This window comes from Lathyrus oleraceus, chromosome 2 (assembly GCF_024323335.1).
Source record: "Lathyrus oleraceus cultivar Zhongwan6 chromosome 2, CAAS_Psat_ZW6_1.0, whole genome shotgun sequence".
NCBI lineage: Eukaryota > Viridiplantae > Streptophyta > Magnoliopsida > Fabales > Fabaceae > Lathyrus > Lathyrus oleraceus.
Window position 1 is genome coordinate 365109654 of NC_066580.1, and position 19762 is coordinate 365129415.

At 39.0% G+C, this 19762-nt stretch overlaps 1 non-coding gene across 1 annotated transcript; it reads right to left on the reverse strand.

The window, feature by feature from the left end:
- Positions 1-107, reverse strand: LOC127125155 (small nucleolar RNA R71). The gene has a single exon (XR_007804613.1). It is a non-coding gene; the product is annotated as a small nucleolar RNA R71 (small nucleolar RNA).
- Between the last annotated feature and the right edge of the window lie 19655 nt (positions 108-19762).

Here is a 19762-nt window from a genome sequence, read left to right on the forward strand (position 1 = left end):
ATGTTAAGAGCCCAGATAAATGGATTTAAACAGAAAGATAACGAGTCTCTTTTCGAAGCATGGGAAAGATACAAAGACATGATGAGACTTTGTCCACACCATGGTTTAGAAGACTGGTTAGTAATTCATACCTTCTATAATGGTCTCCTGTATAACACGAGGTTAACAATAGACGCCGCCGCAGGTGGTGCACTAATGAACAAACCTTATGCTGATGCTTACCAACTTATCGAAAGCATGGCTCAAAACCACTATCAGTGGGGAAGCGAACGAACAATGGTGGAAAAACCTCAAACGAAAACTGGCATGTACGAGATAAGTAACCTTGATCATGTTAATGCAAAAGTGGATGCTCTGGTCCAGAAAATTGAAAGTTTAAATGTATCACCTCCAGCCACCGTAGTTGCCATAACTCAGAATTGCGAAGTCTGTGGAATCCAAGGTCACACTCCTGCAGATTGTCAACTCCTAACAGGAATCCAAGCGGAGCAAGTAAACTATGCTCAAGGAAGCCCCTACTCGCACACCTATAACTCAAATTGGAAGAATCATCCCAATTTTTCATATAAGAGTAATAATGCTTTATACGCACCTGGACAATCTCCAAATCAAGCCCCAGCTATACCTCCGGGATATCAGAAGCCGATTCCATCTACACCTAACAATAACGCCCCTAGGAAATCCAACTTGGAAATCATGATGGAAAACTTTATAGCTTCTCAACAGCAAACCAATAAAGATTTCTTAAACCAGAATGTACACACTGGCGAACAAATTAAACAACTAGCAAGTAAAGTAGATGCCCTGGCTACTCATAACAAAATGCTGGAAACGCAAATTTCACAAGTAGCTCAACAACAAGCGCCTACTGCTGCCCCAACTGGTACATTTCCTGGCCAACCCCAACCTAACCCAAGAAGCCACGCTCATGCAATTATACTGAGAAGTGGAACGGAAGTGGAAGGACCGTCTGACCCAAGGATAGAAAACCAAAACTCTAAAAAGTCAACTGAGGAGGAAAGTGAACCTAAGGAAAAGGAAGAGAGTAATAAGGAAACCGTAGAAAAGAAGGAACCTTATGTACCTCCACCACCTTATAAACCACCTATCCCTTACCCTCAAAGGCTTATTAAAACCAAAGATGCGGGCCAATTTAAAAAATTTGTCGACCTACTAAAACAATTAAACGTCACAATTCCGTTTACAGAAGCTATTACGCAGATGCCCTCATATGCCAAGTTTTTAAAATAAATTCTTTCTAATAAAAGGAAACTTGAAGATAGCGAAACCGTTACACTCACCGCTGAATGTAGCGCTATAATCCAGAATATGCCTCCTAAACTTAAAGACCCAGGTAGTTTCTCTATACCCTGTCACATAGGAAAATTTGTCATTGACAAAGCCTTATGCGATTTTGGAGCCGGTATTAGTGTTATGCCTTTATCCATATGCAAGAGACTTGAAATGGGAGAATTAAGACCAACTAAAATGTCTGTGCAACTAGCAGATCGTTCCATCAAATATCCTGTAGGAATTCTTGAAAACGTTCCAGTGCGCATAGGTCAATTCTACATTCCAACTGATTTTATAATTATGGATATTAGAGAAGATGAAGTTACACCCATTATACTGGGAAGACCGTTCTTAGCAACTGCCGGTGCGATCATAGATGTAAAACGAGGACGACTCACTTTTGAAGTAGGAGAAGAGAAAATTGAGTTCATTCTTTCCCAATTTTTGAAAGCACCTGCAATAGAAGATACATGTTACTTCATGGATATCATCGATGAATGCATAAAAGAAACGGAGTTAGAAAAAGACAAACTTAACCAATGTTTAGCAATAACACCGGATCCTACGCAATGCCTTAAGAAACCAACCTTAGACCTGAAAACACTTCCCAAGAATCTGAGATATGAATTCCTAGACTTAGAGCTTGAACGACCAGTGATAGTTAATGCTGACCTAGGAAGACTCGAAACAGAAAAACTCCTGCATATCTTAAGAAAATATCCAACCGCACTTGGTTACAACATCACCGATCTTAAAGGAATAAGTCCTTCTATTTGTATGCACCGCATCATGCTAGAAGAAGATTGTAAAACTTCTAGGGAACACCAGAGGAGACTAAACCCGATCCTGAGTGAGGTAGTGAAGAAGGAAATAACCAAGTTATTAGAGGCAGGTATCATATATCCTATATATGATAGCAAATGGGTTAGTCCTGTACACGTAGTACCAAAGAAAGGAGGTATAACAGTCATTGAAAATGAAAAAGGAGAAACTATAACCAAACGAATCGAATCGGGATGGAGAATGTGCATTGACTATAGGAAACTAAACAAAGCAACCCGAAAAGATCATTTCCCTTTACCATTCATTGACCAGATGTTAGAACGATTAGCAAAACATTCTCATTTCTGCTATCTAGACGGTTATTCAGGCTTCTTTCAAATACCAATTCATCCTGATGACCAAGAAAAGACAACGTTCACGTGCCCTTTTGGTACCTTCGCTTATAGACGAATGCCGTTTGGCTTGTGTAATGCTCCTGCAACTTTCCAAAGGTGCATGATGGCAATATTCGCCGATTTTCTAGAAAACATCATGGAAGTATTTATGGATGACTTTTCCGTATGCGGACAAAGCTTTGAAGAATGCCTTGAAAACCTAGAGAGGGTTCTAGAGCGATGTGTAAAAGTAAACCTAGTACTTAATTGGGAAAAATGCCACTTTATGGTACAATAAGGAATTGTTTTAGGACACATCATCTCGAACAGAGGAATTGAAGTAGACAAAGCTAAAATAGAGGTAATCGAAAACCTTCAACCCCCGAAAACTGTGAGAGAAGTACGAAGCTTCTTAGGACATGCCGGTTTTTACCGACGATTCATTAAAGACTTCTCTAAAATAACTAAACCTTTAACCGGGCTATTAATGAAAGATGCTGAATTCATATTCGACAATAAATGTTTAGAAGCATTTCAAACGCTTAAACAAGCACTGATCTCCGCACCCATAATGCAGACACCAGATTGGAATGAACCATTCGAAATAATGTGTGATGCTAGTGATTACGCTGTAGGTGCTGTTTTAGGACAACGAAAGGATAAAAAGCTTCATGTTATATATTACGCAAGTAGAACTCTAGATGAAGCACAAATAAATTACGCCACAACCGAGAAAGAACTTTTAGCAGTAGTGTTTGCGCTAGATAAATTTCGTTCTTATTTAGTCGGAGCCAAAATAATCATTTACACTGACCACGCTACTATCAAGTACCTCTTAACAAAAAAGGATGCTAAACCTAGACTCCTAAGGTGGATCCTGTTGCTACAAGAGTTCGATTTGGAAATCAAAGACAAGAAAGGAACTGAAAACGTAGTAGCAGATCACCTCTCTAGACTTGAGAACCTTGAACCGGAAAGAACATCAATTAACGATGATTTCTCGTACGATAAGCTTATAGCTACTTTAGAAGAAAATAACGCTGATAAACAGGTAGAAACCACCTTAGCTATATCTGTTACACCGTGGTACGCTGACCTCGTCAATTATTTAGCTGCCGGAATAGTTCCACCTACCTTATCCTACCAACAGAAGAAACGATTCTTCTATGACATAAAACATTATTACTGGGATGACCCCTTACTTTTTAAAAGAGGCCCCGATGGTATTTTCCGTCGGTGTATACCCGAAGAAGAGGTAGAAAATATAATCCAACACTGTCACTCCGCTCTTTATGGTGGACACGCAAGTACATCCAAGACCTGCTCTAAAATCCTACAAGCCGGTTTTTATTGGCCAAGTATATGGAAGGATGTACATGCAACTATTAAGAGATGTGATAGATGTCAATGCACAGGAAACATATCTAGACGTGACGAGATGCCACAAAAGGGCGTTTTGGAAGTAGAGATTTTCGACGTGTGGGGAATAGACTTCATGGGACCTTTTCCATCCTCTTTCGGTAACAAATACATACTCGTGGCAGTTGACTACGTATCGAAATGGATTGAAGCTATAGCTTCTCCAACAAACGACACACGAGTAGTAACTAGACTCTTTAAGAATATAATATTTCCAAGGTTTGGTGTCCCACGAATAGTAGTCAGTGATGGTGGATCGCATTTCATATCCAAGGTACTCGAAAAACTACTGCTTAAGTATGGCGTAAGACATAGAGTAGCGACACCTTACCACCCTCAAACCAGTGGGCAAGTGGAAGTGTCTAACAGAGAAATCAAACAGATACTAGAGAAAACAGTCGGCACTTCAAGGAAAGACTAATCATTGAAATTACCAGAAGCTTTATGGGCTTACCGAACTGCTTACAAAACTCCCATAGGGACAACCCCATTTAAGCTAATTTATGGAAAATCCTGTCACCTCCCGGTAGAATTAGAACATAAAGCCTATTGGGCCATAAAAAATCTAAATTTAAACTATAAAGCCGCCGGTGAAAAGAGAATCCTTGATATAAGCGAATTAGAGGAACTCAGAAGAGACGCTTACTGTAACACCCTTCTAAAATACCCCAAAATATTTAATTAAAACAACAAATATATATATCAGAGTAATTATGCACTTAAGGGTGCCACACAATCATCTCACACCATTTTGCAAGATATCCTGTCATGCTCATTTATTTAATCAAAATAAAACATTTGCATAATACGCAGCGGATACAAACTAACAACATTCAAACCATGTAATACATTACATGTAAAGTTGTTCAACAACCAAAAGAAAACATAGTAAAACATCCCATCCCGATGTTACATCTACCAGAGCATGACCCACTAAGGAACTACACTAGACTCCAAGGACTAGCTTCTACTCAATCACTGCTCGTTACCTGAAAAATAGTTGTAAGGGTGAGTTCCTCAATCAATATAATGAGCATTATAAAATACCATGTCGTGTTAAGTGATTTAACACATTAATCACCCTAATCACATCACACATTCGGTAACGGCACATCAATTCAAATATCATACTCAATACAAATACAACTCATGCTCATACTCAATATCAACACAAACACACGTATAATATTGGAATACATCCATTCATATTATACGCCATACACATATTATGCAATGAGACTCCATGCATGCGGTACCGACTATTTGTGAACATATAGTTCACCTCACCGTCCAAATCCAGGCACGGCTACCAAGCCCACTAGTCCCACTCATTTGAGACCTAGTGACTCACTCACTAATTCCTCACCATGGGAATTAGCTACCACCCCAAGGGCCATGCTATGCACGCTAATTCACCTAGCATGCAAACATCAACAACAGTCCAAAATGACTAACTCACTAATTCCTCACCATGGGAATTAGCTACCACCATAAAGGCCACAATATGCATGCTAATCACCTAGCAATGCTAAATCATCAACCACAATTCAAGAATAGACATATGCTCACCCTCTAAGCCATAAAACAGTCTATTCACAAATGCACACATAACTGATACATTCACAAGATCATGCATACCATCACACATCAATCAGTATTTTATCACATAAGCATATCAGATCATGCCCAAGAACAACCACAGTATTAGCACACTCTACTAATACCTATACTACTCAAAACAACGGGAAATGATCCCTAATATATCATACATCAGCTGAATTACGTTACTCAGCTGAACAGTTAAAACTGCACAACAACAGCTCAGGAAATTCACAATCCTGCCCATACGCGTACTGCCTAGCCCCATACGCGTATGGCCCATCTCCTGACCAAATCCCATACGCGTAACACCATCTCATACGCGTATGCTACGCGTATCACTTCCCCATACACGTACCAACAGAGACCAAACTACGTTCAAAACATCATCTTCCTCATCCATACGCGTATTGCCTAGTGCCATACGCGTACCAGACCATCTCATACGCGTATTGCCTAGTGCCATACGCGTATGACCAGAAACCAGACTTCCAGATCTGCTATGGCTTTCTCTGCTACGAGATCTATCCAATTCAACCTTCCACAGTCCAATTTTACACATTATTCGTTCATATCCTCTAACACAATTCATACCCTATTCGATTTCACAAAATCTAACATTATTACATCTAATTCCTACGAATTTCCTTCATTTATAATCCAAATTTCGTTCATCCAATATTTCACAACTTTCATCATACATCATTCAAATCAGGGACAAATCAATAGTCTATCACTACCCATTACATGTTATCCCATAATACCCATTAATCGACGATAAACCCCCCTTACCTGAGTTAATCCGGCAATCCTTCAGCTTCAAGCTCTTCCTCTCTTCAACCCTTGTTCTCTGGCTCTTTTTCCACTTTTCTGTCTCTTTTCCTTTTCACGTGAAAAAATGAACCTTTTTACTAAATGGGACATTTTCTAAATTCCAACTTTTATTCCAATAATTATTATTCCAATAATAATAATAAAATAATCCAATAATAATAATTCCAATTAATTAATTAAATTAATAAATATTATATTAATTTAAATTAAATAATTATCCTTATTTCATCGGGGTGTTACAACTCTCCCCCACTAAAAGAGTTTTCGTCCTCGAAAACGTACCTCAAGCGAATAACTCTGGATAGGACTCTTTCATATGACTCTCAAGTTCCCAAGTCACATTGCCACCTGCTGGTCCTCCCCAAGCTACCTTTACCAAAGCAATCTCTTTACCCCGCAACTGCTTCAACTCTCGATCCTCAATCCTCATAGGTGATGTTTCAACAGTCAGGTTATCTCTCACCTGGACATCATCTACTTGGACCACATGCGACGGATCATGAATGTACCTCCTCAACTGAGACACATGAAAAACCTCATGCAAATTCGCAAGTGACGGCGGTAAAGCGATACGATAGGCTACCTCCCCTATCCTTTCCAAAATCTGATAAGGACCAATTAATCGAGGTGTCAACTTCTTCGACTTCAAAGCTCGACCAACCCCAGTTATCGGAGTAACACGAAGAAACACATGATCCCCCTCTTGAAACTCAAGTGACTTCCTCCTCTTATCATGATAACTCTTCTGACGACTCTGAGCAATCCTCATCTTCTCCTGAATCATCTTAATCTTTTCCGTAGTTTGTTGAACAATCTCCGGTCCAACCACAGCACTCTCACCGGACTCATACCAACATAAAGGTGTCCGACATCTCCTACCATACAAAGCTTCAAACGGTGCCATACCAATGCTCGAATGAAAACTATTGTTGTAGGTAAACTCAATCAAAGGTAAATAACAATCCCAAGCACCTCCCTTTTCCAAAACACAAGCCCTCAAAAGACCCTCCAGTGACTGAATCGTCCTCTCAGTCTGACCATCAGTCTGCGGATGATATGCAGAACTCAATCTCAGCTTAGTTCCCAAAGCCCTCTGCAAACCTTCCCAGAACTTAGATGTAAATCTAGGATCTCTGTCCGAAACAATACTCGACGGAATACCATGCAAACTTACAATTTTCTCAATATACAGCTCAGCTAATCTCTCTAACGGATAATCCATTCTGATCGGAATGAAATGAGCCGATTTTGTCAATCTGTCCACAATCACCCAAATAGCTTCAACATTCTTACTTGTCCTCGGTAAACCAGAAACAAAATCCATACTGATACTATCCCACTTCCACTCTGGAATAGCCAACGGTTGCATTAGCCCAGACGGCTTCTGATGCTCAATCTTTGACTTCTGACAAGTCAAACAAGAATAAACAAAACTCGCAATTTCTCTTTTCATTCCCGGCCACCAAAATAACTTTTTCAAATCATGATACATCTTCGTAGCTCCAGGATGAATACTCAAGCCACTACGATGTCCTTCCTCAAGAATACTCTTCTTAAGTTCGGTAACATCCGGAATACACACCCGATTACCAAATTTCAAAACACCATTCTCATCAACTCTGAATTCACCACCTTGACCTTGATTCACTAGAGTCAACTTATCAACCAAAAGCACATCGGATTTCTGACCCTCTTTAATCTCATCCAGAATACCACTCGTTAATTTCAACATTCCCAATTTAACACTATTGTGAGTACTCTCACACACCAAACTCAAGTCTCTAAACTGTTCAATTAAATCCAATTCCTTAACCATTAACATAGACATATGCAATGATTTCCGACTCAATGCATCAGCCACTACGTTTGCTTTACCCGGATGGTAATTCAAACCAAAGTCATAATCCTTCAGAAACTCTAACCATCTCCTCTGTCTCATATTCAGCTCTTTCTGATCAAACAAATACTTTAAACTTTTATGGTCACTGAAAACCTCAAACCTTGACCCATACAAGTAATGCCTCCATAACTTCAGAACAAATACCACGGCTGCCAACTCTAAATCGTGTGTCGGATAGTTCCTCTCATGAATCCTCAGTTGTCTCGAAGCATAAGCTATAACCTGCTTATTCTGCATCAACACACCACCCAAACCCAACAATGAAGCATCACAGTAAACCTCAAATAATTCCGACGAACTCGGTAATATCAGAATAGGAGCAGTAGTCAACCTTCTCTTTAACTCTTGGAAACCTTCTTCATATTTTGAATCCCAAACAAACGCTTGCCCCTTTCTAGTCAACATCGTCAACGGTAACGCCAACTTAGAAAATCCCTCAATGAATTTCCTATAATAACCAGCCAAACCAAGAAAACTCCTTATCTCAGAAACTGACTTCGGAGCTTCCCACTTAGATACCGCTTCTATCTTAGAAGGATCAACAGCAACACCACCTCTTGAAATCACATGACCAAGGAAACTAACCTCTTCTAACCAAAATTCACACTTTGACAGTTTCGCAAATAACTTCTTTTCGCGTAGAACTCCTAAAACCACTCTCAAATGCTCAGCATGCTCTTCTTCAGATTTCGAATACACCAAAATATCGTCAATAAACACCACAACAAACTTGTCTAGATACGGATGGAAAATCCTATTCATATACTCCATAAATACTCCAGGCGCATTAGTTACACCAAAAGGCATTACAGAATACTCATAATGTCCATACCTTGTTCTGAAAGCAGTCTTCTGAATATCCTCAGTCTTCACACGTATCTGATGATACCCCGATCTCAAATCTATTTTGCTGAACACACTCGCACCAACCAACTGATCCATCAAATCATCAATCCTCGGCAAAGGATACCGATTCTTGATCGTCACTTTATTCAGTTGCCTGTAGTCCACACACAACCTCATAGTACCTTCTTTCTTCTTAACCAATAACACTGGTGCACCCCACGGTGACACACTCGGACGAATAAATTTCTTATCCAACAGATCTTCCAACTGACTTTTCAATTCAGTTAACTCAACAGCAAACATACGGTACGGAGCCATCGACATCGGCCTAGTACCAGGTACCAAATCAATCGAGAACTCAACTTCACGCTCTGGCGGTAATTCATTCACTTCTTCCGGAAACACATCAGGAAAATCACACACCACAGCTAGATCGCAAATCACTAGTTTATCTTTAGCCTCCAAAGTCGCTAACAGCATAAACAACTCTGCCCCATCTGCTACTTCCTCATTCACCTGCCTTGCAGATAGAAACAAACTCTTCCCTTCCTCAATCTCAGGAAAAAATCACAGTCTTATCAAAACAATTGATATAGACTCGGTTAAACACCAACCAGTTCATCCCCAGGATAACATCAATCTGCACTAGTGGAAGACACACTAGGTCCATCCCAAAGTCTCTACCAAAAATACTCAAAGGACAATTCAAACAAACTGAAGTAGTAGTCACTGAACCCTTCGCAGGAGTATCAATCACCATACTTCCATGCATCTCAGATATCTCTAACTTAAGTTTCATAGCACAATCCAAAGATATAAAGGAATGAGTCGCACCTGTGTCAATAATAGCTACAAGAGGAAAGCCATTAATATAACACGTACCTCGGATCAAACGATCATCTGCAGAAGTCTCAGAACCCAATAAAGCAAAGACCCTGCCTCCCGACTGGTCCTCTCTCTTCGGCTTAGGACACTGTGGACTGATATGACCCACCTCTCCATAGTTGAAACAAGTCACAGTCTTCAACCGGCAATCTACAGCCAAGTGACCACCTTTTCCACACTTAAAACACTTCTTCTCATTACTGGTACACTCATGGATACGATGTCCAGCCTGACCACATCTGAAACACTTAGCAGGGGCACTGGAGTCTCCCCCACTAGGCCTCTTCATCCCACTTTGTCTCTGGAAACCTTTGCCAACTGCATACGGTTTCCCCCGATCATTCTGATTCTTGCCTTTCCTATCAACCCTCTGCTGATAGCTCTCCGCTCTGGCCTTGGTATCTTGTTCAAAAATCCTGCAACAGTCAACCAAATCAGAAAACACTCTAATCCGCTGATACCCAATAGCCTGCTTGATCTCGGGACGTAACCCGTTCTCAAACTTCACACATTTTGAAAATTCCCCAGTAGCCTCGTTATAGGGAGTGTAATACTTCGACAACTCTGTGAACTTAGCAGCATACTCAGTAACAGACCGGTTGCCCTGCTTCAATTCCAAGAACTCTATCTCTTTCTTTCCTCTAACATCCTCTGGAAAATACTTCCTCAGAAATCTCTCTCTGAACACTGCCCAAGTAATCTCAGCATTCCCAGCAGATTCCAACTCAGTGCGGGTAGCAACCCACCAATCATCTGCTTCTTCTGACAGCATATGCGTACCGAACCTGACCTTCTGGTTATCGGCACACTCAGTCACTCGGAAGATTCTCTCGATCTCCTTCAACCACTTCTGAGCACCATCTGGATCGTATGCTCCCTTGAACATTGGAGGATTGTTCTTCTGGAACTCACTCAGTTGACGAGCAGCTCCCATTCCTGCAACAGTCGGATTTCCTCCAAGTACTCCAGCTAGCATACCCAGAGCCTCAGCAATCGCAGCATCATCTCTACCTCTTCCAGCCATCTCTATTCTGAAAACCCAACAAGCTAAACAATAAGTACGGATAGGGTTACACAACACCTATCACATACAGGGAAACAAAATAATTACGACTCGACTCGACCGACTATGCTCTGATACCACTTATGTAACACCCTTCTAAAATACCCTAAAATATTTAATTAAAACAACAAATATATATATCAGAGTAATTATGCACTTAAGGGTGCCACACAATCATCTCACACCATTTTGCAAGATATCCTGTCATGCTCATTTATTTAATCAAAATAAAACATTTGCATAATACGCAGCGGATACAAACTAACAACATTCAAACCATGTAATACATTACATGTAAAGTTGTTCAACAACCAAAAGAAAACATAGTAAAACATCCCATCCCGATGTTACATCTACCAGAGCATGACCCACTAAGGAACTACACTAGACTCCAAGGACTAGCTTCTACTCAATCACTGCTCGTTACCTGAAAAATAGTTGTAAGGGTGAGTTCCTCAATCAATATAATGAGCATTATAAAATACCATGTCGTGTTAAGTGATTTAACACATTAATCACCCTAATCACATCACACATTCGGTAACGGCACATCAATTCAAATATCATACTCAATACAAATACAACTCATGCTCATACTCAATATCAACACAAACACACGTATAATATTGGAATACATCCATTCATATTATACGCCATACACATATTATGCAATGAGACTCCATGCATGCGGTACCGACTATTTGTGAACACATAGTTCACCTCACCGTCCAAATCCAGGCACGGCTACCAAGCCCACTAGTCCCACTCATTTGAGACCTAGTGACTCACTCACTAATTCCTCACCATGGGAATTAGCTACCACCCAAAGGGCCATGCTATGCACGCTAATTCACCTAGCATGCAAACATCAACAACAGTCCAAAATGACTAACTCACTAATTCCTCACCATGGGAATTAGCTACCACCATAAAGGCCACAATATGCATGCTAATCACCTAGCAATGCTAAATCATCAACCACAATTCAAGAATAGACATATGCTCACCCTCTAAGCCATAAAACAGTCTATTCACAAATGCACACATAACTGATACATTCACAAGATCATGCATACCATCACACATCAATCAGTATTTTATCACATAAGCATATTAGATCATGCCCAAGAACAACCACAGTATTAGCACACTCTACTAATACCTATACTACTCAAAACAACGGGAAATGATCCCTAATATATCATACATCAGCTGAATTACGTTACTCAGCTGAACAGTTAAAACTGCACAACAACAGCTCAGGAAATTCACAATCCTGCCCATACGCGTACTGCCTAGCCCCATACGCGTATGGCCCATCTCCTGACCAAATCCCATACGCGTAACACCATCTCATACGCGTATGCTACGCGTATCACTTCCCCATACACGTACCAACAGAGACCAAACTACGTTCAAAACATCATCTTCCTCATCCATACGCGTATTGCCTAGTGCCATACGCGTACCAGACCATCTCATACGCGTATTGCCTAGTGCCATACGCGTATGACCAGAAACCAGACTTCCAGATCTGCTATGGCTTTCTCTGCTACGAGATCTATCCAATTCAACCTTCCACAGTCCAATTTTACACATTATTCGTTCATATCCTCTAACACAATTCATACCCTATTCGATTTCACAAAATCTAACATTATTACATCTAATTCCTACGAATTTCCTTCATTTATAATCCAAATTTCGTTCATCCAATATTTCACAACTTTCATCATACATCATTCAAATCAGGGACAAATCAATAGTCTATCACTACCCATTACATGTTATCCCATAATACCCATTAATCGACGATAAACCCCCCCTTACCTGAGTTAATCCGGCAATCCTTCAGCTTCAAGCTCTTCCTCTCTTCAACCCTTGTTCTCTGGCTCTTTTTCCACTTTTCTGTCTCTTTTCCTTTTCACGTGAAAAAATGAACCTTTTTACTAAATGGGACCTTTTCTAAATTCCAACTTTTATTCCAATAATTATTATTCCAATAATAATAATAATAAAATAATCCAATAATAATAATTCCAATTAATTAATTAAATTAATAAATATTATATTAATTTAAATTAAATAATTATCCTTATTTCATCGGGGTGTTACACTTACGAAAATGCCAGAATCTACAAAGAAAGAACAAAACAATGGCATGACAAGCGCATATCAAGGAAAATCTTCAAACAAGGCGATACAGTCCTTTTATTTAACTCCAGGCTAAAGTTATTTCCGGGAAAACTACGATCTAGATGGTCAGGTCCTTTTCAAATCACCAATGTTTTTCCCAGTGGAGCAGTAGAAATTAAAGGCAAATCTATGGAACCATTTACCGTAAACGGGCAACGTCTAAAACATTATCACTATGCAGAAAACACTGAAGATTCGCAAGTCTTGCACTTAGACGAAATGCCTCCAGAAATTATAGATTATAATTGATAGTTTTTATGTCGAGCTTGCGACATTAAACAAAGCGCTTAGTGGGAGACAACCCACAAATATTTTATCATTTTCTTCTATTATCATTTTTATTTTTCTATTTCTTCCTTAATTATTCTTTTAATTTTTGTTTAGTATTCATTCTTAATTTATTTTAATTTATTAAAAACTTTTCTCTTCTTTCGGCATTTGGCCAAATCCTGACTAAAACTCTTGTTTTTCTTTTCTCTAGCTAACACTAACCTGATGGGACAAATTGATCGTATGGGTATCAAATTCAGAGGAACAACTCAGAAACAAAAGTTTGAGGAACTAGCCACGAGAGAGATGCTACCTAGTCTGTATGCTGATGACTGGGCAATGACTGCCCTCGGACTGAGACAAAGTGTCCTGTATTTGCTGAGTTAGATAGGGTGGGAAACCGCTCCTATCCGTAGACAATTTGTCACATACCGGAGACTGACTCTAGAATTCCTTAGTTCCCTGATCTATCTACCCAGCCATGGAAAAGGAATAAGCAGAGGTTTTATCCGGTTCAGAATGTTTAACATGGAGTACCAATTTAATATTCAAGATTTTACCAACCTTTTAGGTTTCCCTACATCCTTTAACACATTCACAGTGAGCCAAGAAGAACTTTTTGAATATAGAGAACTTGAACACTTTTGGGGTAACTTGACTGGAAATTACGATCCCGAGGAACATGAGTTTCTCTCTGGAAACATACATAACCCGGCCTTCCGTTATTTCCATAAGATCCTGACCCACACCTTATTTGGGAAGAAGCCAAACAGTACCACAGTTTCACGTGATAAACTCTTCATCATATTTTGTGCTTCCCAGAACCGTCCAGTAAACGGTGCCACTTTTATGTTAGCAAATTTGGACCACCTTATCCAAGATGAACGAGCACCAATTCGAATAGGCGGTTTGATAACCATGATTGGTAATGCTATCGGATTACGTCAGCCTATGCTTGACTTAAGCCCTTTTTGTGGCATTAATACTATGAGTATACCCTTCCTCTTCAACACTATGTTTATATCAAACCTAGGATCTGATGAGTTTGAGCTTATAATTAATAACCAAGTCCTTTGCCTATTCACCATGCCCGATCCTAGGACCAGTGTTCATAACCGCAATAACTGGCTCTACAATCTGAACGAAACCCCCTCTCCTGCTAGATCCACTGAATCCATCCAGGACTATGAGATTTGTAATGACCTGATTCCTTATGCTGAATCAGACCCTCAGACACCATCTGGCTATTATGATATTGATCCTCCTCCTCAACCTGTTCAGACCGAAGAATCGGCAATACCCGACCTTAGACATCATATGCCCGGAACTGATTATAACACTGCCATTGAAGCTTTGATGTCAGAACAAGACGCCCTCAGAGAAGAGTTCACTAGCTTGAGGCATGAATTTCTGGGATACATGAACAGTATGACAAATTAGTTTCACGAGTTACTATACCGTGTTAACTCCTTTGCTCCTCCGGCCAGAGATCGTGCAGATGGATAGAATTTATTTTCCTTAGTTATCTAGTTTTAGTTAGTTTTATTATTTAATGTTATTTAAATTCATGTTCGTATTTGTTTCTCTTTTGCAATTTTTGTTTTTTTTCTTCCAATGTTACATTATGATTATTTTATTGAAGCTATTTATTTATTTTATTATGTAATATCTATTATGCTCTCTACTGTTGCTGCCTACATAAATTATTAAGAACCTAATACATTTATGCACTATTAAACAAAGTAGAATAGCATGCAGGAAAATTAAATAGCAAAATAAAATAATCTGAAGCAAAACAAAATAAATAATAAAAAAATAAATTACCAAAGTTATTCTGAAGAACGCTAGCTGAAGCCATGCCAAAAAGACTGTGTGACGAGCGTCACACAATCTATGACGGGCGGCACGCCAAGAACTTGTTACGCCCGTCACGCCCCTGTGACGAGCGTAACACCTTTCTGATTAGGTGAACGTTACAGAGCCGTTGGAGACGAACGTTACACCCTTTCACCTTTTTACCTTCCCCATTTATTCCCATTAACCCACATTTATTCACTTTTCAACCACCTCTTTTCCAACTTCCACATCTCTTTTCCTATAAATACCCACCAAACCTTCCTTCATTCACCACAAACCACTCTCTAATATCAAATACATTTCTTTTCTTTCTTTACTACTCCTTTAAATTCATTCATCAGTATGGCGGGAAATCAGAATTTCGGAAATATCATCTTCCGATCCGAAGATGAAAACTATCAAAGGGAGCAATTCGAGCGCTTTCAACAACGCGGTGTCGTCTCTACCAGGTATCCTGATTCAACTTGTTTACAACAATTAGGATTACTTCAAGGTATCGAGTGGATGCTCCGCCTTGCCGATCTAACCTTTCTATGCACGCATAATCAACCCACCTACCCCTCCATAACCTTAGAATTCTTAAGTTCATACGCGTACAACACTCCCGCCGGTGAGGACGAATTCTTAACCGGTACCGCAACCTTCCGTATGTTCAACACCGAGTACTCCTTAACCCAAAACCAATTGAGTACCATGCTACAATTCCCCATAGAAGGTCAAGTCTACCCCAGAATCCCTCCAAACCTAAACTGGAGCACAGTTGCTGCTTTCGACCTCTTTAGGAAAATATCCGGTGTAGATGCCAACAACTGGGAAGAGCTCCTTGTTTCCCATATACATAACCCAACTATCCGGTACTTTATCCGCATCCTACAAAACACCGTTTTTGGAAGACCGAACAACAGCAAGGTCAACGCAAAGGAACTCTTCTTCCTCGAATGCGTCTTCGAACCGCAGGCTAAGGTAAACGCCGCCTCCTTCCTATTTTATCATATCCGCACCTTATGTGCTAGAGGCCGTCAACCTTTTGTAATTGGTGGATTAATCACCACCATAGCACTTGGCTTAAACCTAGGGGACCGACTCCAAACTTTAGAATCTTTACCTCCCCTCTTTATGGATATAGGCTACTGTCGGTCCAGCCGCCTAATAAAGAACAGAGTAGGCGGAAAATATTACCTCATGGTGAATAACCAGGCAGTCCCAAGCGTTGTTCTACCCGACATTGCCTTAACCGATGTCACCAATCCCAACCGCCACCTCTATGATCTGAATGCTCCCGAAGCCACCGAGCCGTCACATACAAACCCGTCTGCAGACGAGTTCGAAGACATGGAGCAAGGTGATAACGCTCCTGCACAACAATCAGTCCCGCTCAACCCTTCCGATACTGCAGCTGGTCCATCCTCCCGACGAAGAAGGCCTGCAACCAACGACGACATCATGGATGCTATTGAAGGTATGCAAGCACAGAATCTCGAAATGATGCAAATGATGCGCCAAATGCAACAACAGCAGGAAGAGAGGAATGCCATAACCGATCAGCGGTTCACTGAGCTGTTTAGCAGGTTCGACAACTTAGACTTACGTCAGCGATCACCAGGCCCAAGAACAAGAGGCGGAAGGCAACCTTAACTTTAGTTTTTTTTCCTTTCTTTTTGTAATTCATTTTTTCCTTCAAACATTGAGGACAATGTTTTATTCAAGTATGGGGGGGAAAACCATGTTCTTTCTATCCTCCTTTTTCCTTTTCAAGTATGTATCTTTCCTTTCATTGTTATTTCCCTTATAAAAAAAAACAAAAAATAAAATAAAAAAATAAAATAAAATAATATTTCTTATAATATAGATTTATTTTAAGTTAAGTCCCAAATGTGAAAACCTTCTATTATCTATTCCTCTCAATTTTCATGAGCCATAACAAAAATTCATCACACTCAATAAGTATAAAGGTCGCTTATTTTATAAAACTTGAGTGAAATCAAAACAAAAATTATTACCATAACAACGCTCTAAGAACCTCAACATGTCAGATCAGGATAAGTACCTATTATACCAATCCCTTGAACTTTTAGTTTTATAGTAACCCCGAGTAGTTTATACGAGAAGTCAGCACCATCTCAATAGCGAACTACGTGGAGAGCCGATGAATATAAGTGAATGATTCCCAAAGTAACATAAAATATATATATATATATATATATATATATATATATATATATATATATATATATATATATATATATATATATATATATATATATATATATATATTATATATATATTATATATATATATATATATATATATATATATATATATATATATCAGGAAATGCACTAATTAAGTTAGGTGATCCTTACCAGATCATTTAATCTAAAGGTTGCAGATCATACAAAAGCATAAAGATCCATTATGAGTTGGTTCAGCAGGTATCTGGTACTAAACTTGGTAGGGCGGACTACGGTCCAATCCCCCGCAATTTGCAATGGACTGAATAACGAAGTTATCCGACTTATGTACCAGAACTTCTAGCAAAAAGGGGATCAGAATCACTAACCGGTTACTCCACTATGTGCGCGAAAGATAAAGGGCTTAATGTGATTTCGCTAGAATGAAAACGGGTGAAATAAGAGTAAAGGAACTAGGATAGCTATAATGGCATTACTCGAACTGGTTTGCATAAGGTGAGGTTATCTGAGGTTGTGATGGTGGTTGTTGATGTCAAGATTAAAACCAAGTTACTTCTAAACAAGTTTTACAGGCAACCTAGTACAAATTGATGTGTGTTTTGAAATTTCATCTGGCTAAAATTTTTAAAAACAAGTTCTATACTGTATTTTGCTTGAGGACAAGCAAAGATCTAAGTATGGGGGAGTTTGATAACATGAAATTATATCACATTTTAGGACTTAATTCAATTAAATTATATTATTATTTGCTTCAATTTATTTCATTTTACTCGATATTACTCGGTATTTCCTTTCTATTTATCTCAGGTAGTTTATTTGAAGCACAAGTAAAAAAGGGAAGAAAAGGAGGTGCAGAAAGAAGTTTTTGGAAACAAATATCAAAAGCCAAAGCCCAGCCCAAAAAAGGCACAGGCGATGTGCCTGTGACGAGCGTCACAAGGGCTATGACGAGCGTCACGCCTTGCACACTCCTGTGACGAGCGTCACACATGGTGTGACGGACGTCACACCATTCCCCTATATTTTTGCCTTCAGAGACGTTGAGTCCGATTTGCACGCCTAACCCTTCGCCACGTGAAGACTTTTGACGCGGACTACTTTTGGGAACCGTTACAGAAAGTACCAGTATAAATATCAGCTTTGCAAACCCTGCAGAAGTGCCACGCCTTTTCCAGATTTCTTTGTCGTTTTTGCTTTTCCACATTTTTCTTTTTTCAGCAACTTAAGCATATTTTTACAGCACTACTTTTACAATTTTTATATTGTTTCTTTTGCAATTCTATTTTCTTTTCTAGCACTTAATTAATTTTTCGCACAATAGTTTCTACACCGGAAACTATTGTGTACCTTTTACCGGATCTAACCTTACGTTAGAATCTAGTTTTTTATTCCTTCGCTTTTATTTTCCTGCCTGATTGAAGAATTCAAGAACAGATCCAACCGACCTGTGGTGGAGTGTTCAAGACTGCTGTTTAATTTCTCAGGTTCTTTAATTATTGTTTGAATTTATATATGCTTTGTTTTATTGTTTATTTATATTATATGCTTGAGATGAATCTGTTTATGCATGATATTTATTTAAGTCTGTTTAGTATGTCTGGCTAAATTATTTAGGTATCGGTATGTAAAGTAAGCGGAATGAAGGAATCAAAACTAAGTTGGTTTAATTAAGTTTAAAATTAAAATCACTCTTTTTACGGTCTCAATTTACAGGTTTAATAACAAAGTTTTTGTACGAAAGTAAAAGACATAAAGAAGTTAAAATCAATAGAGCGAGAGTTTGAGGTTTTGACTGGACAGTGTAAATTGGACATTAATTCTAGATCAGGGCGAGAGCAATTTTTAGAGTTAATTAAATTCTAACCTTTTTCAAAAAGTATTTTTAAAGATTGAATGTGAGGACGAGAGTTAAGCATTTGAATTTAATTATATAACCTAAGTCAACAGAGCGAGAGTTTGAGATAAGGGTGTTTAAACGATTATTGTTTTCTTAAAAAGAGTTTCTACGGATTCTATTGTTTTCAAAAAGTGGTTTTTGACTTAACTATAAGTGACAGCTACGTTAATATAAAATCATAGTTTATTCAACAGAGCGAGAGTTTGAGATAAAACTTTTAATCAATAGCGTCAACTGAAAAGATTTATTTTAAAACCAAGAAACCAATAAAGAATTGATTCCCTAATTACGACGAATTGCATACCGATATCCGCTTATTAGATATTTATTTTAGATCTTATTTTAGTTTTAGTT